General features: G+C 33.4%; 1 long non-coding RNA gene across 1 annotated transcript; it reads right to left on the reverse strand.

Moving 5' to 3' along the window:
• Window positions 1–3,966: 3,966 nt before the first annotated feature.
• On the reverse strand, window positions 3,967–9,370 carry LOC138314548 (uncharacterized). Its single transcript, XR_011207388.1, has 4 exons — window positions 8,670–9,370; window positions 5,917–6,204; window positions 5,574–5,665; window positions 3,967–5,366 (listed from the first exon to the last, which is right to left on the reverse strand). It is a non-coding gene; the product is annotated as an uncharacterized lncRNA (long non-coding RNA).
• Between the last annotated feature and the right edge of the window lie 4,431 nt (window positions 9,371–13,801).

Consider the following 13,801-nt stretch of genomic DNA (forward strand, 5'->3'; position numbering starts at 1 on the left):
GAGCGGTCTAGACCAATCAAAAACCGGCAAAACTCACAGTCATAACATGAAATGTCCCATACAGGCCAGGGGAGGTATACATGTATGCCCTCATTGCAACAAGGTTATGAATAGTCAGTCTCTGTAAACCAGACATCTATATACGCATGGAGGTGGGAATAAGAATTTTGCATGTGCAAAATGTGGTGCTGCCCCTTTTTTTACTAATTATGAACTTAAACGACACCAGAGGAGAGAGGAGAGGTTGTTTTCCATCACATGTAAGGTATGCGAATAATCCTTTGAGACCAAAGACAAACTAAAGGATCATATTGGGACCCATGACACGGAAAATGCAGCTTGTCATGTATGCTATATAATGAGGAAAAACGGTATATAGCTAGTATATTAATAATCCGAAATAAAAGGCCAAAATAAATTCAAAGTAAAATCAAAATCATTTCTATGGAATATATATTCAGCCACTATAGGGCCTTCTTCAGTCCGAAATAACACTAACACAACGTGTTTTATGGAATATATATTCAGCCACTATAGGCTTTCTTCAGTCCGAAATAACACTAACACAACGTGTTTTATGGAATATATATTCAGCCACTATAGGGCCTTCTTCAGTCCGAAATAACACTAACACAACGTGTTTTATGGAATATATATTCAGCCACTATAGGCTTTCTTCAGTCCGAAATAATACTAACACAACGTGTCATGTATGCAATATTTACTTTAATTTTTTTTAAGTTTAGAAACAGTTTCATATTAATGCTGAGTAAGACACTCTATACCAAATAATTTGTTTAATTTTTTCATGGTTGAACAGTATCGTTTTAATGGCCCACTATGGTTTCGAAACAAAATTGACATCGGAAAGCATAAAACGAGCCGCGTTATGAAAATGAGCATTTGATTTATTAAAATTAAATTGTTAAGAATGTGATGGTAAGTGTAATATTAACGGTAAGTTAACAACTTTTTGTGACTCTATAAAATTATCAATTACGTTTTACATTCCCATTCAAAAAAATTAAAGTCGTTTCGGAACAGTAGTGCCCCTTTAAAGTTTATTGGTTAACAACTTCAATGTATAAGAACTCCAAAGATGGAGTTACATCACCAAACATATCCATGATACCTTTTGTAAATCTATGTTAACAATCGGAAAATATGGCGTTAATTACGACGACGCCAAGGAAACATAAGACGACCTGCGTTACGGAAATTAACATTTATATGTCCCAAATTGTTCGTGGTGTGATGCTGAGGGAAAGATTAAAATAAGTAACTTACGTTTTGAACTCTAAAAAATTATCGAACTTTTTTTACTAGTGCAAATGTACATTGCTACACTTTTCCTGTTTATAGACAATACTTATTTACCTTTAAAAAGTGTAATATTAAGCAAACAATTTGAACCTAAAATATAAGAACTCATAGTGATACGAATATCTAGAATTACAGTGTATATATTTTCCTTTTGTATTTGAGCAAAATAACACTACATTAAGTCAATCAATGAGGAATACATACATATACATGTGTCCCTGTGTTGTAAAGCTGGCCTGTGGCACAATGCGTTTTTATTACTCATCGAAATTGGTCACTGCTCAATACACTGGTGGAATATTATAATGCTGGAAATATTAATTCGACACTCATTCTAACTTTGTCAATAGAGTTATGTCCCTTCGTTGAGACGACATGACATGAAGAAATGGTTGTTTCCATTTTGGAATACCCCCCTTTTTTAACTTGTTTTGTATCTTGCGTACTGGCCAGGGTTTACGTTAATTTAATAAACTTGAGGCAATCATTTTTATGTAGAGGTATGTAATGGATAATACGTCAGGTAGAGATTTTAATTTCAAACAGTTTTGTTGCCTGAAAAATATCTATTAAAGTGTTCCTTCAATATCGGACTAAGAAAAGTTAGATTAAGTTGAAAACGTTTTTCACCAACCATCATTCAAATTGCTGAAACCCTAAACAAAATCAAAGTACTGAAAGTACTGAAAACACAGCGCAACACAAAGAGAAAAATTTAAATGAAATAAAATGTCTTTTCATAATTAGAATACATGAGCCATTATTTTTTAACAATTTTGCCCATATATATTGAAATAGTTTGATTACATGTTCTGTATTTATACATTCATATATGCATACACTTGTATAACCATATCTATATAATAATGTATGTTTTATAAGAGTGACTACCAGGACAATACAATGAGGCTAATCCTGTTACATAACCACGAAGCAAAATATGACATAAATGTATTGTTCTACATTCTTTATAGAGCATATAAAAATATTGCTAAATTTCATAAGTATTTAATTGATATCGATGAAATTCTAAACCGTTGATCAATATGATATTCAGGCATAACATGTATGCTGTACCCATACCCGAGCCAAAGTCAAGTACGTTGAACAAATGCAATACACTGAGGAGTTGGTGAAATTAGATTTAGACAGGAACATGCATCTAAACACACTTCTGTAAGAAAGATTTGAATAGTTCTAGACAGGATTTTCTTTACTATGCTGACAAGGGCCAGGGTTTAGCAGTTTAACCAACTAATCTAACTTCCGTTAGAATTGGTTTCTTTCCGATACAATGCAAATTTTAAAGTACTCTTCGACTGAATTGTCTCTTTAAACTTCCTTTCAAATTTAAATGTTTCAATGGATCATTTACAGTTGTGTATGACATACAAACTGTATATATAATACTTAGTAGTATAGAGAATTATCATTACGGTTTAAAGATGCTCCACCGCTGAAAATGGTATGTTTTTCCTATCAAAAAGAGGAGACGACAAATAAGCATTCTTCTTCAGTTACTTACTCTACATCATTACCACCACAGGAAAGTTTGAGCTTCTAATTCTACTAAAGATTAATCACAATTGGAAAGTTTGAGCTTCTAATTCTACTAAAGATAAAAATAACATTAAAAACAATTAATTGCATCCTGTAAAAGATCCATGGCACATTGTCCAATACTGAATTAATAGTCATTGTGCATGCTCCAAAAGCCAAATAAACTATCTTATATTATTTTTGTATTAATTAGACATATACAAACAGAATGAACACCAATTATTGTTAACATTAATCGTACTGTTTATGATGTTCGCAGTGGAGCACCTTTAAAGGTTTCAAACTCAATTATGTGGAGACAGCCATTAAAGAAATCAATATGCCTATTAAACTGATTACAAGGTGAACGAAAATTATGCGATGTGACCATCATGTCCTTGTAGTTAAAGGTTATGACAATGCAATTGGACTCAATTTTGGGAGTGATATTTCCTTTTCTTTTACATCATTTTTTTCAACAGGAAAAGCAGAGTAAACATTTTTCCATTTTGATCTCTACAACTTTGCATTCTGTTGTAATGCTATTATAATAAACATATTTTTTATTGTATAACTACAACAAAGCAATTACTTTGAGACGAGTTTGTTACACTGGACTTCCATTAGTCAAAATTCAGAACAAAGTTACGATCAGCAATAAAGAAACTGACTAACGGTACCATTTTGAAATCACAGGGGCACAAAAATATGGTTATACTATTGTTGATCTTGTAAGTGGTATCAGCACCTTATGTCATATCCTAATATTAGGATATGATGCACTTTGACTATTATACTTAATGAATAATTTACTAGCCCCTGTGGTCTAACCTAGTTAATTCAAAATATTTTTTGTCCAAAGAGATCTTTGAAATTTTGATTTTGATATACATAGAGGTAATTAACAGTTTTTAAAGCTACTAAGACATTATGTTTTACTGTTGACTTCTATTTTCAACAATGAAATCTGAAGTAGATGTATTTGTTGCTTGAATGGAAGTTGAAATCACTGTAACCTTCCTGCAAGTATCCTTTTTGGTCAATATGTGATGTGACTAAGACAATTTGAAATGATAATAGTAAAAAACAAAGAAATTTAATCTGTTCATGTATTGCATGTTTATTTTTACATCTATATTATATTAAAGGAACACATGAATATATTTTCAGTTTTAGGATATAAATAATGCTGCAGCCTTTGCAACCATTTTTCATATTCTTGCAAATAATGCCTGCAAATATCAGGCAATGTAAAACCTCACACATTTAGCATCAAATTGTTCTTAAATGTAAATGTATGCATTTATAATACATTTACATAGACGGAATTTGAAGCAATACCTTTACGAGTGCTGAAGTTAACTTGCCATCAAGAAAGTCTTTAAATACTTATTAAATGTAAACATCAACAATATGGAATTATCCATGATAAGCATTACTGTAAATATCCTGCATATTTAAAACAAATAGAAATCACAGACAAGGATAACATCACAATTGTACTACGGTTAAATAACATGTTATGCACAGTTTTGTAGTCACAAGGTTATTGTATTTCCATGTAATATCTTTTTTTTTTTATAATTTACATTTTATTCAGTTTTTTCATCAATACATGTAATGTATACAAGATAACTGTGATCAATGATCATCATACATACTTCATATATATTTACTCTTTCCCACGTGTGTAATCATACATGTACCCTTACACTCGTGCATAGCTTTTTCTCATGCTGTATAGATTATCAATATACATACCCCGGACATAAAACACTCTTCTTACTTGCTTAGATTCTTTCCTGGTCATTAAACTTGCATTCACATACCCACAGTACTTTCTAATTGTGTAAGTACATATGTATAACATTTTATCTATCCATACATTTACATTAACATTTAATATGATATGTAATATTTCTGTTATTGTTGAATTGTGTAAATGTTGCATTTTGCGCTGTCAAATTTCTGCTTATATAACACTGCTGTTAAGAATAGCATATTTTGTTTAGCTCAAGTCTACAACATTATTTAGTTAAACATATAGAAGGTAAATTGATATGTACCTCATTCTTGTAACATCATCTTAACATGCCATTCAATTTTTGATATTTGTTATTTATATTGTGGAAATTGGCCTAAATACATACAATTCAGAAATTAACAAAAAGAGATATATCATGGATTACATGCATATTGGTACACATGTCTTTCAATAAAATGTTCAATTCACAGAATGTAATATGTAATAATTAATAAGTAAAAATACTTATTACAGAATTATAGCTGCATAATCATGTAGATTCTTCTCAAGCAATTAACAATGATTTTCACTCCAGCCAAGAATAGATTATTTCCATGATAAAATTGAACTCCTTTTGCTGCTAGTTGATAAATTGTCTCGTAGAATTTTCTATTATTTATGTTAGGTCATTGTTCAGTCTCACAAGGGTAGAATTGTTGACTTGTCAAGTTTGTGATTCCAGTTCATTAATCTTTCTTATCTGGAAGAAAAGAAATAGTTTTCAATGAGTCAAATATGCATCATTATAAACACATTAGTTTCCTATTGTTGCTATCACTTTGTGAAAGTCTGGGAATGTCTTGCAAATGCATCAAACAATTGCTCAAATATATTACTTTTAGCAACATTTTATTTATACATTAAAATTAACATGTAAGTTCGGAAAAAAAAGTTTTGTAATACTTACCAATATAGAATTTTCCTTATGAATTTTAAAGGGGATTTATCTATTCATGTTGTTGTCAAGTCATGTACCATTCTCCAAAACAAGTATTTGTGCTGAAATGAAAGAAGATGAATTGTTAGAATGAAATGACTGTTAGTATCATTTATTATGATATCTTTAATGAATTGTTAACATACCTTAAAACAAGTGATATGCAGTGCTAAAAAAATATCAATTTGTAGTATACTTTAACATATCTTTTATTATTGTCTACTTTCCATGATAAAAGTATCCTAAATGACATTGTAAAACAGATGTTTCCCTCGCATGCAAATTAATATTAGCTTATATGGACTATATCTACCTTGAGACCTTGTCTCTGCAGTGCCACTTGTTGATATGGCAAGATATGATGACATCTGGCGGCTAAAATATCTAGACATCTCTTGATCTGTGATCTTTCCGAGGATAAATTTCCTCAATGGTGAAAGGATTCCATAGTTCCATGGTCCTTTCCTTCAGTAATGCTGGGTCGCATCACCAGTAGTTGAATTATGGACCAGGTTATCTGATCATGTGAAGGTGGTTGTTTGCCACCTTCGTATATTGATCTGCCGAACTGTTCAAGCATCATGCTCTCAGGTTTCTGGATCTGTTAAAATATGAAAAACACTGCACTGATAGGACAATAAATATTTCCAAAGCCAAAGGTAGCTAGCACTTTAGTTATACTGGAACACTAAGACAGAGGGTTGCCGGTTGGTAGAATGCAAGAGAAACACATTTTCACTTTGATCTGAGCAAAACTTTTAACAAACATATGCACTATTTGAACATCATAAAACAGGGTTCACATGCATATAAACACATAAAAATGTATCATTATATGATGATAGTGGTATTCAGATTAATGGAGTTCGTCGAGTATCGTAAGGTTTGAGGTGGAAATTTTACGACACCATGATAAACCAAAGTATAAAGGTAGCTGATCAGTAAAACATGCAAAAAAATCATAGACAGCTCGTTAAAATCGTTCCCTTGTATGTGGTTGTCACTCATATCATTTCAAATTTTAAATGTCTAGGCGAATTGAAGAGCGCACAAGCACTACGTAGTAATCTAAATCTTCAGATGAGCATGATTTGTAAAGAAAATAATTGACATGAAAACATAACAGCACAGATCTAGAGAGGCCTCGCAATCATAAGCCAGTTTGCCTTTGAAGGCTATTATTTATATGAGAATCGTTTACACATCAAGGAATAAAATAATAAATTCTAATCGATCATTGATTGGTTTAAATAAAACTGATGAGGACCACAGGGGCCCGTAACTACTGTTTATATTATGATATATATTTTCAGTCAATGGGTATACGTATGTTATATCCAGTCCCAATACTGTGATATATAACGTACCCAGTGATTGAAAATATATCTTATAATTAATATATACAGTAGTTACGGGCCCCTGTGATTGGTCCATGAATTTCAATCGATTCCCAACACTAGGTTTATATATGTCAGCTTTCTGTTGGTCAATATTGTTCATGACATATATCAGTCTATCTAGATGTACGGTACATTAGATCCATCTTTCAACTATCATTTTAGTGCCAATCATTATCACTGATCAGTTATTAGAATCATATTTGAATTTTGATAAGATAATGATAATCATAAGGATTAATTGAATAAGATTGGACAGGTTTTTTTTTGTGTTTTTAACCTGTTTTGTATTTTGTTAGCCAAATAACACACCTTTTTGCTCAGGTATAATCGTAAATCAAACATTATATGGACTAATTTTAAATTCACATCATGATTTAATTACAATCTCAATATCTGGTTATAAGAATATAAATTTCATCTCTGAAAAACATGAAAACATGACATAGTAGCCTGAAGATGTCTTAAATATGAAAGTACACCACAAATTTAATGTCATTTGAAAATTTGATGGTCTATTATTATATAAACTTTAATCTTGAGTTCTGCTTCAATTAGCCAGATTATCATTCTGACAAAAAAATCTCATGCACAATAATTTCAAATGAATGAATGATGCATTCACATTCATCAAATAGATGCAGTTTACATTTCTCCAAAAATAAATATGATTTAACATTTGTAAATTCTAGTACAGGACTAAAAATAACCAATGAATAACACAATAAGATTCCAGTGAGGTGGTTAAAAATCAAAATTAATTTGTCCCTAGAAACAAGATGGGGTAAACTGGCACTGAAAACATGTCGAAATGGGACATCTGGTTGCATATTTATATTGTCAAATACATGTGTATTGGGATTACAACTGAAACACTAAATATTTAAATTCTAGCTAAAGATAGAATAGGCTACTGGGATGCTGTAGTCATGAACGAACATACAGTAGTCATGATTTGGGCAAAATTTAATTCTTAGCTATGCATCTAGACTGGCCACCAACCCCTAAGTTGCTGATAAGACTTGCTCAGCAGAGTTCTTTACTAGATTATCTCCCCCTAGTTTAAAACTTAGGATCAGGCATGTAGTAGAGACAAAAATAATCAAGCCAATTTTTTGTTTGTTTAATATTCTAGAGACTGTTGGCCAGTCTACTAAGCATCTCATGAAACCAGATATATGTTTCTGATGAAACACATTATTTCCAAATAAAACAACACTATCATGAAGCATTTGCCAGTAGTTCCAGACATTCGGAAATCTGGATTCACAACAGAATATGTACACAATCACGACTACTGTTCCGTAACGACTACTGGTTGGGTCCAAGTTAAGTAGTATGCGTACATTGTAGGCACGTTGATTAGTCGAGAGTTAATGTCGACAAATCGGCGTTAATTTAGATGACAAGTGTCGTCAAAGCCAGCACCTGCACTTATCAAACGTCTTTCAGTCGAATCCTATCAGAACTGGGCAAATGTCAAAAAATTATCGTCATTAACTTACATAACGTTAGATACTGTGATAGATCGGTACCTCAGTCAACTGTCAATAACTTTGGATGTTGAAAATGTGCGATAAAATGGATCTCGCAAAAGTATTATTAATGAAATACAATATCCAGGCATGTAAAATATGGTACACAAAATGTTTTCTAATACATTACTTACATTTTTAGCAGTCGATGATTTCGTCCGGGTCGAAGGTGGAAGAATCTTGCAGCGAAGACATCCGGAACTCCTCGGGGAATAAGCATAGATTCTCGGGATAACACCCGATGAGTTCGGGATGGCAGCGAAGACTGATTAAAATTAATACGCGATGGCAAATTAGTTATTAACATGTACGAATTATTATTATACACATTAGGCTACCCGATTAACAATTTAACAATTTAATTTATTATGTAATTTGATTTCTCCGTTATTCTTCTCCGTGCACAATAATAATGTTGCATGTGCAGAACATAGAACTATATTTCAGGTAACGATATGACTGTAATACGGTCTAGCTACACTATGTAGTATAAGGTTTCCGTTGAAATATATTAAATACGCATTTTTCACATTACGATGCTAATCTGCATTCAATAAAATACAGCAAACACTTATTGTTGTTTTATTGATTTTATTTACTTATTTAACGCAATCAATAAAATGATTAGTAAAGCAGTAATTGGAAGACAGGATTTTGATTGGTTGAAAGGAATGAACGGAAATTTATGAATGGAAATTTATGAATGAAATGGTTCGCAAAATCACCGCTAGATGTCGTTGTGGGGCAAGTCCTACTACGGTATATTCGTCTTACAAATCGGGTCAAACCAGACGGCATTAACCCAAGCGCTATGCTATAGCGCTGTGTTAAAAAGTATGATAATGCTATTTATTTTGTTTTTCTAAACATTCTATACGTAAACATTCAAGAAGTGTTTGTTTCATGTCTCATCATTTGATGCGGTAATTCACACGTGTCACTATGGTAGTTACATGTACATTGCTTTAGCATTATAGATGTAAATTAGTATTAGTGTGAACATCGCTGTGACGACTGGTCGATATTTAAAGTATTATAGAGTGCTGTTACATCAATTATGTATATATGTGAAATCAATTTGAAGGCAAAATCTATATGCTTGGTATTGCTTGCTTTATTAAAATGTGGTCATAGACTCGATGCATATGGCTGTTTTGTAGTATGATAATAAGTGCAAACTAAGCACAAAGGCACTTCCTATCAGTTTTGCTTGAAATGTGCATCCAGCTGATAAAGAACTCTTCAAAACTAAAGGTTTTGCGTAAATACGCAGGATCCATAGATGACAATATGAATGTTTGAAACTAGCTGTAAATCTATTCTGGGATTCCCATTCTTTCGGAAGGTAGGATTTTCGATTGGTTGACGCGAGCTTTCTCCCATCTAACTCCTGGACTAATATCTGAATATGACCAGAAACAACTGATCTTCACAGTATAAAGATCTATAAACATGTCGATACGTTTTGTTAAACTACCAGATATTTCTGTTGTCCTCATTACTAAGTAGAGCTACATATGTATATGGGCTATATGTTAGAATTTACACACATATGACATATACTCGAATGGACGACTTCTGGACACTTTCATTGTGAAATATCTCCAGATAGCAGTTAGCAATGAGTCCAGACTCTACTACAACCGTGCTGTAAAATACGTTTATACCACAACCGGGTCACCAAGATTGGATTTCGGCATCGTGGTAGGTATAACGTACAAACTGATGTACCAAGAAAGCATTTGAGATCATTTTGTCACGTAATTGACAAATAAGAAGAGTTGAATGTGTCAGAAAAAAATTTATTACGAAGAAAACCTGAATTTCTGTTGATATCGACATACGATTATACTACAACCTAGCTACGGCTTTGGTATGTGCACCAGATAATCTAAGAAATCAGATAGTATACAAAAGATATACGAAGCGGATCAATATGGCTGCCGTTTTATAAAAAATGGAGTATACAACAACCTATCGATGACGTAGATTGGCACCCCTGTGTTTAGTATCTGGATATTGATGTATTCATTTATGTCATAAAAAACACCTAAAAACACTTTTTTTCTCTGATATATTATAAATGAAAAATGATATATCGATCCAGTTCAGTGAAGCTTCCATCCTGAGAATGTGGACTCCGCAACGCTTTTATCAGATAGTACCGATACTAATCCAGAAGCCCTCCCCATGTGAATGTTAAGATAGTCTCCTTGATTCAAAGTAAGAACGATAACTGCTGTCCGTGGTTTGGTTCCGACCTCGAGGACCCCATATAAATTCCATTTACCGATAGGACAGTCTGCAACCACTGATTAACTTGAAAAACTGTTGTCCAGGTGAGGACATAAGTTCCGGACTCCGGGACAGTATATATCCCACTTATCAGATTAGATCCGTTTCCATGGTCCAGCTTCTCCTGGACGTACACCATTGGTTGGTTTGGATGATTGCAAACGTCACCTGACATGGTAACGTGAAACGCTGCACGCTGGTTGGGTGAAGGCTCTGATATACCTGCAATGTAGGTAAAACATGAAGACAATATAGTAGGCGAGTCGCATGAGAAGTTGCAGATATTTTTAGCCCTCCATCATAAGGGTGGGCTATTCAAATCGCCTTTTGTCCGTCTTTCCGCCCGTCCGTTAAAAAATCTTGTTTGTCGCTTTTTACCAGAAAGTGCTGAAGGGATCTTTCTCTAATTTCATGTGTAGCTTTCCCTAGGGCCATAGTTATACATATTGCATTTTGGGATCAATCGGTCAACAAGATGGCCGCCAGACAGCCATCTTGGATTTTGATATTTATATGTTTGTTATAGTTTTTCTCAGAAAATGTAGAAGGGATCCTTCTCTAATTTGTAGGCTTCCCTAGGGCCATATTTATGCATACTGCGTTATGGGACCAATTGATCAACAAGATTGCTGCTCGATTTTGATAGTTAAAATTTGTTACCATTACTTCTCAGAAAGTACTGAAGGATTCGTTCTCGAATAATACATGTAGGTTCCCCTTGGGCCTTAGTTGTGCATACTGACCTTTGGAACAAATTGGTCAACTACATGACTGACTGGTTGCCATTTTGGATTTTGATTGTTGAAGGTTTTTACTGTATTTCTCAGAATAAAGGTTCTACTTGGACTCCAGTTGTGCATAGTGCATTTTAGATTCATCTTACAAAACATAGATCAATGTTTGGTAGACGTCAAGATCCCTCTGGGATCTCTTGTTCGTTATTATTATTCAATGTTCGTAAAATAGCATGTGATAAGCTTCATGGCTTTCAGATATGACGTTAATGTGTAAAAGTTTCAAGGATCCACACCTCTAAGTATTCAGTCTCGTTGAAGTCTCGTTCCGATATAGCTCAAAGCAGTTACGAGATTTTCAAATAAGAATAATAGAAAGGAAGTATTTAGTTTTAATTTACACAAATATTTAACAATTAAAGTATTGTTATATTGCATTTATTGGAGGTATAAATGTAATCTGGGTGGCAGATAAATAGAATAGCGCCCGTTCGGAGGTATAAAGTCATCTCAGAATTATCGGTTTTGCCTAAACAGTCTGTTGTCATTGCATTGTCTCTGATGTACCTGATTGATGTAAAAATAACGTTTAAATCATTGAGAAATAAAATTTCTTCATTCAAATCACATTTTCTCTTCTTTGGTATAAACATGATAAAAAGTGGCATTAAAACTAATGCTATCCAAAAAGCCACAAGGTACCAAAAAGGTTTTCAAGGTACTTCTTTTGTAATCTTCCTTCAATATGATGCATTTTCAATATCACATTTGTTCATTGATTACCATGTTAGAAGTATTTTGACTTCTGATATAATTATTGGAAATAATCTTAAAGTGTTATTGAAACAATTCATTTCTCAAAGGCTTGATAATTAAATAGAAAGAATGGTTTTATGATGTTAATAAATCTTACATGTGAAATTCAACCATTTTATCAAGTTTTAATAGACTACTGTGTCTAGCGCATACATATATTAACTTGGTAGCTCTTCATCCCAGCATGCCGCAGGCCCAATATGAGTACCCTTGTCCTTTTGGTTCTTGAGAAGTCGTTTAAATATTTTAACCATTTTGACCCCTGAGACCTTGAATGCAGGTCAAGGCCATTCATTTGAACAAACTTGATAGCCCTTCATCCCAGTATGCCACAAGCCCAATATCAGGTGTCTAGGCCTCTGAGTTATTCACAAGAAGTCGTTTAAATTATTTTAACCTATTTGACCTCTGTGACCTTGAATGAAGGTCAAGGTCATTTGTTTTATCATACTGCAGGCCCAATATGAGTACCCTGAGTGTTTTGGTTCTTGAGAAGAAATCTGTTAAAGATTTGAGCCTTTTTGACCCCTGTGACATTGAATGAAGTTCAAGGTTCTCCATTTGCAGACACTTGTTAGCCCTTTTTTCCAGCATGCTACAGGCGAAATATCAGGTGTCTAGGCCTCTTAGTTATTCACAAGAAGTCGTTTAAATGATTATAGCCTATTTGACCTCTGTGACCTGGAATGAAGGTCAAGGTCATTTATTTTATCAAACTTGGTAGAACCTCACCCCATCCTACTGCAGGCCCAATATGAGTACCCTGGGCTTTTTGGTTCTTGAGAAAAAATCTTTTAACGATTTTAGCCCTTTTGACCCATGTGACCTTGAATGAATGAAATTCAAGGTTGTCCATTTGCAGAAACTTGCTAGCCTTTTTTCCCAGCATGCTGCAGGCGAAATATAAGTACCCTGGATCTTTCGGTTATTGAGAAGTCGTTTGAAGGATAAGTTTACGCACGGCGCAGGACGACAAACTATGCATGATGACAATAGGTCATCCTGACCCTTTGGGTCAGATTACTTAAAGGGACAATTCACTCAGACTAATTTTTTTACATAACCAAGAAGCAAAATATGGCAAAAATGTATTGCTCTACATTTCTTATGAAACATATAACACAAAATATCAACAAATTCCACGTATTTTAATTGATACCTTTGTAATTACAAATCGTTGATCAATAAGATTATGCAGGTACAGTATGTACAATGTACCCATACCCGAGCAAAAGTCACGCACGTTAAACAAATGAACTACATAACCACTGTAATATTAACGGTAAGTTAACAACTTTTTGTGACTCTATAAAATTATCAATTTAGTTTTACATTCCCATTCAAAAAACAACTTCAATGTATAAGAACTCCAAAGATGGAGTTACATCACCAAACAAATCCATGATACCTTTTGTAAATAT

Source organism: Argopecten irradians, chromosome 2 (genome assembly GCF_041381155.1).
Source record: "Argopecten irradians isolate NY chromosome 2, Ai_NY, whole genome shotgun sequence".
Classification (NCBI taxonomy): domain Eukaryota; kingdom Metazoa; phylum Mollusca; class Bivalvia; order Pectinida; family Pectinidae; genus Argopecten; species Argopecten irradians.